Here is a 9,889-nt window from a genome sequence, read left to right as displayed (position 1 = left end):
CGCTTTCCTTTTTGGGTCATCCCTTAATACTTACACCGCTTCTATAAATGGAAATTTTTACCAATATTATATTATTTCTCACACTCATCTACTAATCCACATACACCCTTACTCCATACAAAAAATCATTTAAAATTAAACTCCCTGTCTCCCCACTCACCTATCCTCACCATTTATACATTTCCCACTAACTATATTAAAAAAATACACCACTATCAACTAACATCCATTAAATTAATAAGTCAATTCAAATGTCTTAAATTCCACACCGGTCAAACCGGTGCGAGTATTAAGGGACAGAGGAAGTAATAATTTTGATGATGATCAGACCGCCACCGCTGCTACTTTTGATGTTACATATCAGATCACCACCGATGATATAAAAATTCTTAGGTGTATCTGAGTGCATCAAACACATAAGGGTATTCATACTTTTAAAAGAAAGTCTACCAATAAGTCTGAAATCTAAGACGGGAGGTTGTGGCATAGGAAGAGTGTTCGCTCTTTGCCTCAAGGAAACTCTGATCCCGAGGAGTTAATTTGCCTAAGTCCAGGTGTTTTAGTTAGTTGAATTAGGAAAAGGCTTCAGATTAAGAGGATAGGCTCCACAAAAGCGCAGAACTATTGAAACATTTGACAGCTTAATACTCACGAAACTGACAAAAGCACAACAAGATGCATCAAGGATACTGCTAGCAGGAGTATCACGGCGAAGGCGGAGAGGCCAATATCTTATACGTATTTCAAGATACATATCACCCCTCTAAACGATAAAATAGGGATAATATAAACATTAAAACAGGTGCCATTTTTTATGCCATTTTTCAAAAATCGATGCCATTTAAAAAAAAAATTGATTGTCCTTTAGCGTTTATCTTTAGCCTATTTTGTTGGTTAACGGGGGTAATATGTACTCCCTTCGTCCCTTAATACTCGCACCGTTTTGACTCGACACGCTTGACAAGGCACAACTTTGACCACCAATATCTTTAACTACTTATTATAAAAACTTATAAAAATATTTATATTTTGAAAATATATATTAAGATGAAGCCGGCAATATATTATATACTAACATTTGTTTTCATACATATACTAGAAATAAAATAAGGTCAAAGTAAATTATGTGAATAGTGTAAAAAAAATCAAAACGTTGCAAGTATTAAGGGACAGAGGGAGTATCTTAAAATACATATTTCCTCGTAGCAGGGGTAGTTGTATCCTTGATGCTAAATACTCCCTCCGTCCCTTAATATTCGCACCGGTTTGACCGGTGCAGAGTTTAAGACATTTGAATTGACTTATTAATTTAATTGTGTTAGTTGATAGTGGAGTATTTTTTTAATATAGTTAGTGGGACATATGTAAGGGATAGAGAGTGGTGAGTGGGGTAAGTGAATTTTTAAATGATTTTTTGTAGGGAATAGTGGTGTAGGCGGGGTAGTAGGTAAGTGTGAGAAATAATATAATATTGGTAAGATTTTCCATTTATAGAAGCGGTGCAAGTATTAAGGAAAGGCCCAAAAAGGAAAGCGGTGCGAGTATTAAGGGACGGAGGGAGTATGTGCTCAACAAGGTTTATTGTCTCAGCACCTATGCTGCTGACCGTTCCCCTGTTCTTTACTTTGAACGCAATAATTCAGAGTAACATATCATTGCTAATTTCTTTAATACATCAAAATGAAATTCAAGGAATCCAAGCCGAATAATCAAAAACTTTAAACCCGAGTTCTATGACTAACCGTCTATGATTTTTTTTTTTTTTTTTTTTTTTTTTGTGTTAGTACCGGTTCACCCTTAAGGCCAATCCGGATTCGGGGCGAGTTCTGGGTGGTTAGGTTTCAGTCCCCTCACAATTATTATTGCGGGGGATCGAACACGAGTTCTCCCTACCAAGTTCAGCCCCAATCACCACTGAACCAACAAACAATTGGTATCTCTAATCGTCTATGATGTATGTACTGGTAATGTACTTAAAACCCGAGTTCAAATGCAGTCAAAACCAATGCCAAAAGAGTAACATTACCATTAAAATTTTGTACAAAGTTAACATTATCTTCATGGAAATAGCAGATGTTCCTCTTCAAGCGAGGCTTTACCATCAATGACCGACACCCAAGTTTCTGCTACCTTAGTTATTTTACCATCTGAAAATTCAACCACAGTGAAGGCCCGAGTTGAACCTCCTGAGCCCGAATACTTCACTCGAGGAACAATGGCTGCATTTAAGTACATGGTGTTGTCGGCGTCCCTGGCTATCATCTTCCTAGAACCCCCACATGACATTTCTTTATGCATGTGTCCAAACACTACCAAAGGAATTCTGGTAGTTTTTTTCAGTTGCAAGATTGCTTGTCCTAAATCTGTATTGTAGCATGAGTGATTTTCAGACTCAAGAAATTTACTATAGGTAACAATTAGCTGCATACAAATATAAGATAGAAATAGTGATCTTGATCAAAATTTACCTGGATCCCCAAAATCTCCACCTTCAGGCTTCCAGTCTATGCCGCATATGTCATCTTTACCAGAACCAAGACCTGCATCAAAATAAAAATTGCAGGAATTAAGTGCTTCATACGTCTTAAAATAATATTAACGGTACTGACTCAAAGAAATTTGTAAAAACAGTTTATCCACGTTGTATCACACGCAGCGTAATACACAGCAGTACGATAGTATGATACAAATTCTGTAATTTCGTGCTACTAACAGGAGGTTAATTTGACATAGAAGTTCAGATGGTTTCTAAATTCTGATGTGAAACTCAAAATTTAACATGGTATTCAAATAGATATGAAAGTTCTGATGGTTTGATGAATTTATGAATGTATGAAAAAAAAAATCATACTAGATGAGGACCATAAAAAGCAAAAATTACTCATAGAAAATATTCATACCAGACTAGAAACTAGAAAAATCAGATCCACACCGGACTAAGAGAACAATAGAGTTCGAGTCCTATTAAGGATAGAAGAATTCGGAAAGACTAATTGACATATATGTTCAAATAAATGAGTAGTAGATAAGTGAACAATGTTTCTCATCAGGGAACTTCAAATTTTTTTATTGATTACTGACAGAGCCTCATAAGGAAAAGCGGGGAAGATTGGACCACCATTTTCAGACAACTTGACTTAAAAACTACTGCAAGAGTCCTAGGAAAATTTACTAAATTTGGCAAGGAGAGAAGAGAACAGGAGGTTGATCAAGGTTTTTCATCAGAATATTTGGGTGAAAATTCCTGCCAGAGTTGCCAAAAGTGGCGAAATTGGAAGTTAGAACATGGATTACAGAGTTACAGAAAGCTAAATTATTGGTTAGCTTTTTACGACAGGCCTCCTACAAAGGAAAGATTGCCCTAAATGAATGGATAGTATAGAGTTATGAACTTGTGAAAGGGGACTTTGACACTATGGAATATGGATCACCTGTTTTTGCATGTAAGTTTTCACAGGGGAGTTAAAACAAAAAAGCTAGTTTAAATGGGAAATAACAGAGGCAGGAAATCCCAGAAACCAAGAGGAAAAACTGCTAAGTGCAATACTAGCAGTCCCTAGTCTTATGCTGATAAACAAAATGGAGGGAATACCATATGAGACTTACTTCAGTTCAACCATGTTAATTATCAGAGATTATGATGAGTTTATGAATGTATGCAAATAGATGAATTTAACTTTCTTAGTTATAAACCTAAAGAGAACTAACATACGAGTAAACTATTTTGAGACAGAGAGAGTAACTAACTATTCACGTCCAAGTTTTAAAGCTCGGTAGCTACCTGTTGGACCATTATGTGAGAGCAGTATCACGGAGTTCTCCTTTGAGGCCTGTAAAGCAGCCTTGCAAATCCGGTCCGCACTTTCTTCCATGTTACGTACTTGATATCTGAAAATACATACACCATTAGGCTATGTTATCTTCACCTTATTCTTGTTACTTAATAGATCAGATCAGAAAAATCAGGTCATACCATACCAGACTAGAAAAAGAAAAAAACACATAAGACCAGACCAGATGAAGAGAACAAAACATAGCATGCAAAGGCCAAAGACGAAGCAAAGAAAACATCGAACTCATAAGCAAGAACCATAGTATAGTACCTTGATTTTATAAGCTTGTTTCTGAATAACTGATTGCCTCCGCAAGAAAATGGTCTACCACCTACAACACTAAGCTTTAATGGAGGGAAGTCCAAGTGGTCATATCCGACATGAGCTTCACCTAGACTTTCCAGTTGAATCTGAACTCCATCTTTCACCTTATTGGAGAACTTACAAGTAGACCAGGCATCATGATTCCCGAGTATTGCTCCTTTGGGAAAGTTAAGCTTCGCGATACCCTTACCAAGCTCAACATTCTCATTGCCAAAGTCACCTGTGAACAACACCAAATCCGGCTGTAGAAAACCGAGTGCTTTAGTGTCATCCTCTAATTTCCATTCCTCATGGATGTCTCCAACAACAACAATACGCAAAGATGAAGGCATAGATGAAGAAGAAGATGATGATGATGATGAAGATGGCTCAAATTGAGGCTTCATGGCTGGAAAGAGTAAGACTTCCTGTATGTTTTGAGAATCTGTCACCAACATTGCTAGATAATCGACACTCAATTCCCAGCTAGAAGAAGGAGGTAGCCCATACTCAAGCGCCAAACTAGTCTTCTTATCCAAAACTATTGCTCCATCCCTACTACCTGATTGCCGCCTCTGCTCCATGGGATCATTTAATTCAGTGCAACCGTTGCAAAGAACATGCTTGTTCACAAACAACTTGAAATATTCTGTCAATCCAGGGTTTGACCTATGGCACTTGGCCAAAGGACTCATAATTTCTGGATAATCTATAATGAAGGTTGGATTTACACAGGTTTCCTCCAAAAAGTGTTCCACCAGTTTATTTAGCAAGCAGGCTGTTGTTTGTGGAGACGGACATTTCACATTGTACTTCGCGCATGCCTCCATCAAATATTGATTTGCTTCTTCAGTAGATAAATCCTGTGGTATGGATAGATGTGTCACTTTCTCTAATTCCTCAATCAAGTTAATCCTCCTGCAATTCGAACAAGAGGTGAAGGATGTTAATCAGTCTCATCTTTGTAATTTTCTTCCAGCCAATTTTTATTTTTGGAGGGCTCAAATTAATTTTATTTGTAGTATAATGATAATCTTATATCTAATATAATCATCAATAAACCATGAGGATGACAAAGCATAGAAAAAAAGAGTCCAGTAAGCTGCATTCATATTTGTAGTTGTTGTTATCCTGGTGTGTGGATTTGCTAGAATATAATTTGCATTCCTACTATAAAGTTTCAGTCTTTATCAAAATAGAGCTGTTAATACTATAAAAATCAAAGCTTTACTATATATTTTGAGAAATATAGTGTAAATCAGTCATGGGGTCAGCAATAGAAACCAATAGTCCTCTACTCCTCTTTACTTGCACCCTTCATATGGAAGTTGACAGGACCAGAAAACTATAGGTCTTGGAAGAGATCATTTGTGATATCATGGATATATTTTAATGCGTCTGAACCTATTAAAAAATCTATCATGTTTCTGAATGATTCAGCACAAATTTGGAAACAACTTGACAAACGGTTTGGTGTGACCAACGAATCAAGGAAATATAAGCTTAGCAGAGACCTAAATGGGAGTAAGCAGCAAGGGAGACCAATCACCGAGTATTGCACAGAAATGCAGGAATTGTGGGAAGAGTTGGAATCGCTTAACAACTTTCCTCCAATCACTACGATGACAACAGAAATCAATGCATTTGTGACTGCTTTGAATATGCATCAAGAAGAACAGAGGCCTTTTCACTTTCTTACTGGACTACAACTATGCAGGAATTGTGACCTGTTTTCATGCTGATACTACAGGGTCGGAATGGATAATTGACTCTGGTACTTCAGAACACATATGACTGGCTGCTTTGGTTTACTGACCAACCCCGTGAAGACTAGACATGACCTTAAAGGGCTGTAGATCAAATTTCATGTGTACATCACATTAGGGATTGTACATCAAACTTCATGTGTAGATAGGCCACAACAAATGGAAGAGTGGAAAGGAAGCACAGAAATATTTTAGAAATGAGTAGAGCACTCAGATTTCAGGCGGGGCTACCTCTCAGTTTTTGGGGTTATTGTGTCCTAGCAGCAGTCCATAATCACAAACAGGCTACCTATTCCACTCCTGGAAAACAAGAGTCCATATGAGGTACTATACAAAACTAAATCTCAACATAATCATTTGAATTTTTATGGTTGTTTAGCTATGGCAAGTAATCCTAGTAGAACTCATGATAAGTTTTATGCAAGAGGAGTTCCATGTGTCTTTATTGGCTATCCTCAAACACAAAAGGGTTATAGACTCTACAGTCTTACTAACAACGTAACATTTGTATGTAGAGATGTAAAATTTTATGAAGCTATATACCCATATAGGATCTAACTCTAATACTCCTAAAGTGGTTATTGATTCTAACATACAAAGCTCGGTATCACCTCATAGCAGATGGGTTGACACTAAAGATAACGCTCCTGATGTGAGTGATCTCTTTCTGTTAGCCCTGACAGCCCTAGGTCCTAGAAATGCAGGTCAAGAATTCAATACTGGAAATATCACTAATCCTTGAACCAAGGAAATCTATCAGATCACATAGGCCACCTGCATGGCATAATGACTACTATACTGCTAACTTTGCTTCGTTTGTTAAACCTCACAAAATAGAGAGAGTAGTTGTGGCCCAAGCCTCTCATGACTTCTTTTGCTTCCTTGCTGAGAAACTTAAACAAAAAGACCCTAAATTTGTTTAAAGAGGCTATCAAGCACTCAAAGTGGTTTGATGCTATGAATGAACAGTTGGATGCTCTTGAAATCAACAAGACATGGGAGATCACTGATCTTCCTAAAGGGGAAACAGCAATTGGCTGTAAATGGTTGTACAGAACCAAGAATCATGCAAATGGAACCCTTGACAAAAATAAGTCCAGACTTGAAATAATAAAATATATGGAATTGATTATGACCAAACATTTGCTCCAGTAGCTAAGATGACCGCTGTAAAATCTCTACTAGCCATAGCATCAATTGAAGGATGGATAGTACTTCAGATGGATGTTAAAAATGCTTTTCTCCATGGTGATTTGCAGGAAACAGTCTATATGAAGATGCCTCCGGGATATCTAAGGGAAGGGCACAGATTGAAAGTAAGACTTGAAAGGGAGCAATGCAATGAAAACAAGCCCGATAAAGTCTGCAAACTTCTCAAGTCCTTATATGGCCTAAAGCAAGCACCTAGGCAATGGTTTGCAAAACTGAGTACTGTTCTCAAAGAGTGCGCTTTTGAACAATCAAAGTGTGACTATTCTCCATTCACCAAAACTGAAGGCACTTCATTCACTACAATACTAGTCTACAAAATATGAATGCAGAATGCAAAAACAGCAAAATGCTCAAATGTTTTCATCATGTAATATTGTTAGTTTGTTGATCTTGATAGCTACAATTGTGTAATGAAAATTGTGTTCAATAACCAAGGATGCAAACAACACAAAAATAAAAAGACCAACCTGAATGGAGGGGTGAAATCAATCTCAACAAATTCCTTATCCGAGTTATTTGAATGACATTTAATGATGAAGCTACCAGTCAATTCCTTCACCATGTCACTCAACATAGTTTCCGTTAGCTCCATCAGATCATTGTAATCTGAATAAGCCATATAAAACTTGCAAGTGGTAAACTCAGGGTTATGTCTCAGGTCAATAGCTTCATTGCTAAATTGCTTTCCAATTTCATACACACGACTAAGTCCACCAACAACAAGCTGCTTCAGATACAGGTCAGGCGTCTGACGCATGTATTGCTTCATATTCAGATCATTGTGGTAAGTCTTAAATGATCTTTCACCACCAGGAATCGAGTTCATTATGGGTGTTTCTACCTCTAGGAAACCTAGATTGTCAAGAAACCTCCTTATAGATGTGATAGCCTTTGACCGGGTTTTGAACACTTCTCTTACTTCACCATTCATAATCAGGTCCAAGAAACGCATGCTATACCGAGTTTGTACATCATTCAAATTCGCGTTATCAGAAGGTCCAACTTTTTGTAATGGCATTGAACGGAGGCAATGTGATAGAACAACAAAGGACTTGGGAAAAATTATTAGTTCCCCTCCCTTAGTTTTTCCTGGGAATCCAATTACACCAACAATATCATAACATTTAACTGAAGAATGGAACTTGGAAAATTCAGTTTCTCCCAACTCAGAAGTTTTAGCATCAGCAACAACCTGGACTTTGACATCACCACTTTGCAAATCGTAGAAGATGAGGTTCGAAGAAGATGGATGTTTGTTCATGATCCTTCCTGCCAATGAAACGGGGACATCTTCAAGACAATCACCATTGTTCAACCCACCATATTTCTCCATGAATTCAGGTATTGTCATTGTAACATTGAACTTGTGACTTTGTGAGGGTACGGGTTTAATCCAGCAGCCTTCTGCTCAACCAGGAATTTCACCCTGTTCTCATAGTATTGCTGCAACAGCAACGAAGGTGGAAGCTTGCTCATTATGATCCTTCCTGCATATATCCATGACTTGTTAATCACAAATTCACAATGATCATTTAGTTAACAGGCTGTTATTACATGACGTTAAACTATTGATGTTATTATGTTAATACTCCTCTAGTTTATACTCAATGCAAGAACAAAACTTGAAAAAGCCAAGCCATATAATCAAAGAAAAAAGAAAAACAGAAAGTTTTACATGGAGAAGTTAATGAACTAATTCGGCTTAATGAATTTCATACAGAAAACAATTCAATCTATTAGAAGTTTCTTAGTTTCAAACATGTAATCACTAGATTATGAAATACCTAGAAGCAGGCCAAGCAGAATTTTCACCACAGCAAAGTTGCAGGTCTGCAAAATCTTGGGATTTTGATTTGCAGTTGGGGTTCTGAATAGGAAGACGAAGGGTTTGTTAATTACTACGGTCCTACGGCAAAGAGTACAAAGGAAGGCAATTAGGTAATTTTAATTTTCTTGTTCACTTAACATATTTAATTAAGACGAGTTTACTTTTTATTTTAATATACGGACACGAAAATATGCACGATAAAAAACTTGCCTAAATATGACAAATTTGCCAAAAATTATTGTTTTATACCCTGTAATCCAAAATTTACGAAAAATGGACTTTGTATTTTCTTTTTGAGAAATCACAAGTTAATGCAATTTTTTTTTTGCGGAAGACAACCTAAAGGAAGTTTCAGGCATTGATGATTTTTATTTTGGTAGTGCTCGATTTTGACAATTCATGTTTCGTTCCCACTAAACATTCTCGTTATTACAAGTTAGCACTGGCGGATCTAGTGTGTAGGGAGTGGGGTCACCACTTGGCCAAAAAAAATTACATAATTTTAGTTAATTTTAAACTAATTTGTATTAAAAAGTACCTAATTTAGTTAATTTTTCAGTAATTTTGTATTAGTGACCCCACTTAGTACAATTTCTGGATCCGCCACTGAAGTTAGCATGTAAAATGAAGCCACACGTGCTGTCAGAAAAATCAGTCAATGCCGAAAATTTTCCCTTGATTTTGGTTGTTTTACGCAAAAAAGCATTAAGATGTGATTTTACAGAAAAATAAAAATAAATTATATAAGAACATTTCTAAGTAAAATTTAGACTATAAAATATCTTTTTTGCAAATTAGACCCTAAACATAAATAAATACTCTGGTGATCTGGTCCTAAAGATAAAAACAATAAAAGCAGAAATTTTTACACGAAGAAGTTAATGAAATTAATTCGGCTTAATGAATATCATACATTCATACTGAAAGAAATTCAATGTATTAGAAGT

General features: G+C 36.5%; 1 pseudogene; it reads right to left on the bottom strand.

The window, feature by feature from the left end:
• Positions 1 to 1,991: 1,991 nt before the first annotated feature.
• Positions 1,992 to 8,594, bottom strand: LOC110796454 (lysine--tRNA ligase-like; annotated as a pseudogene).
• Between the last annotated feature and the right edge of the window lie 1,295 nt (positions 8,595 to 9,889).

This window comes from Spinacia oleracea, chromosome 6 (genome assembly GCF_020520425.1).
Source record: "Spinacia oleracea cultivar Varoflay chromosome 6, BTI_SOV_V1, whole genome shotgun sequence".
Classification (NCBI taxonomy): Eukaryota; Viridiplantae; Streptophyta; class Magnoliopsida; order Caryophyllales; family Amaranthaceae; genus Spinacia; species Spinacia oleracea.
The sequence above is the reverse complement of the archived record's forward strand: the minus strand, read 5'-3'. Positions and strand labels throughout refer to the sequence as shown.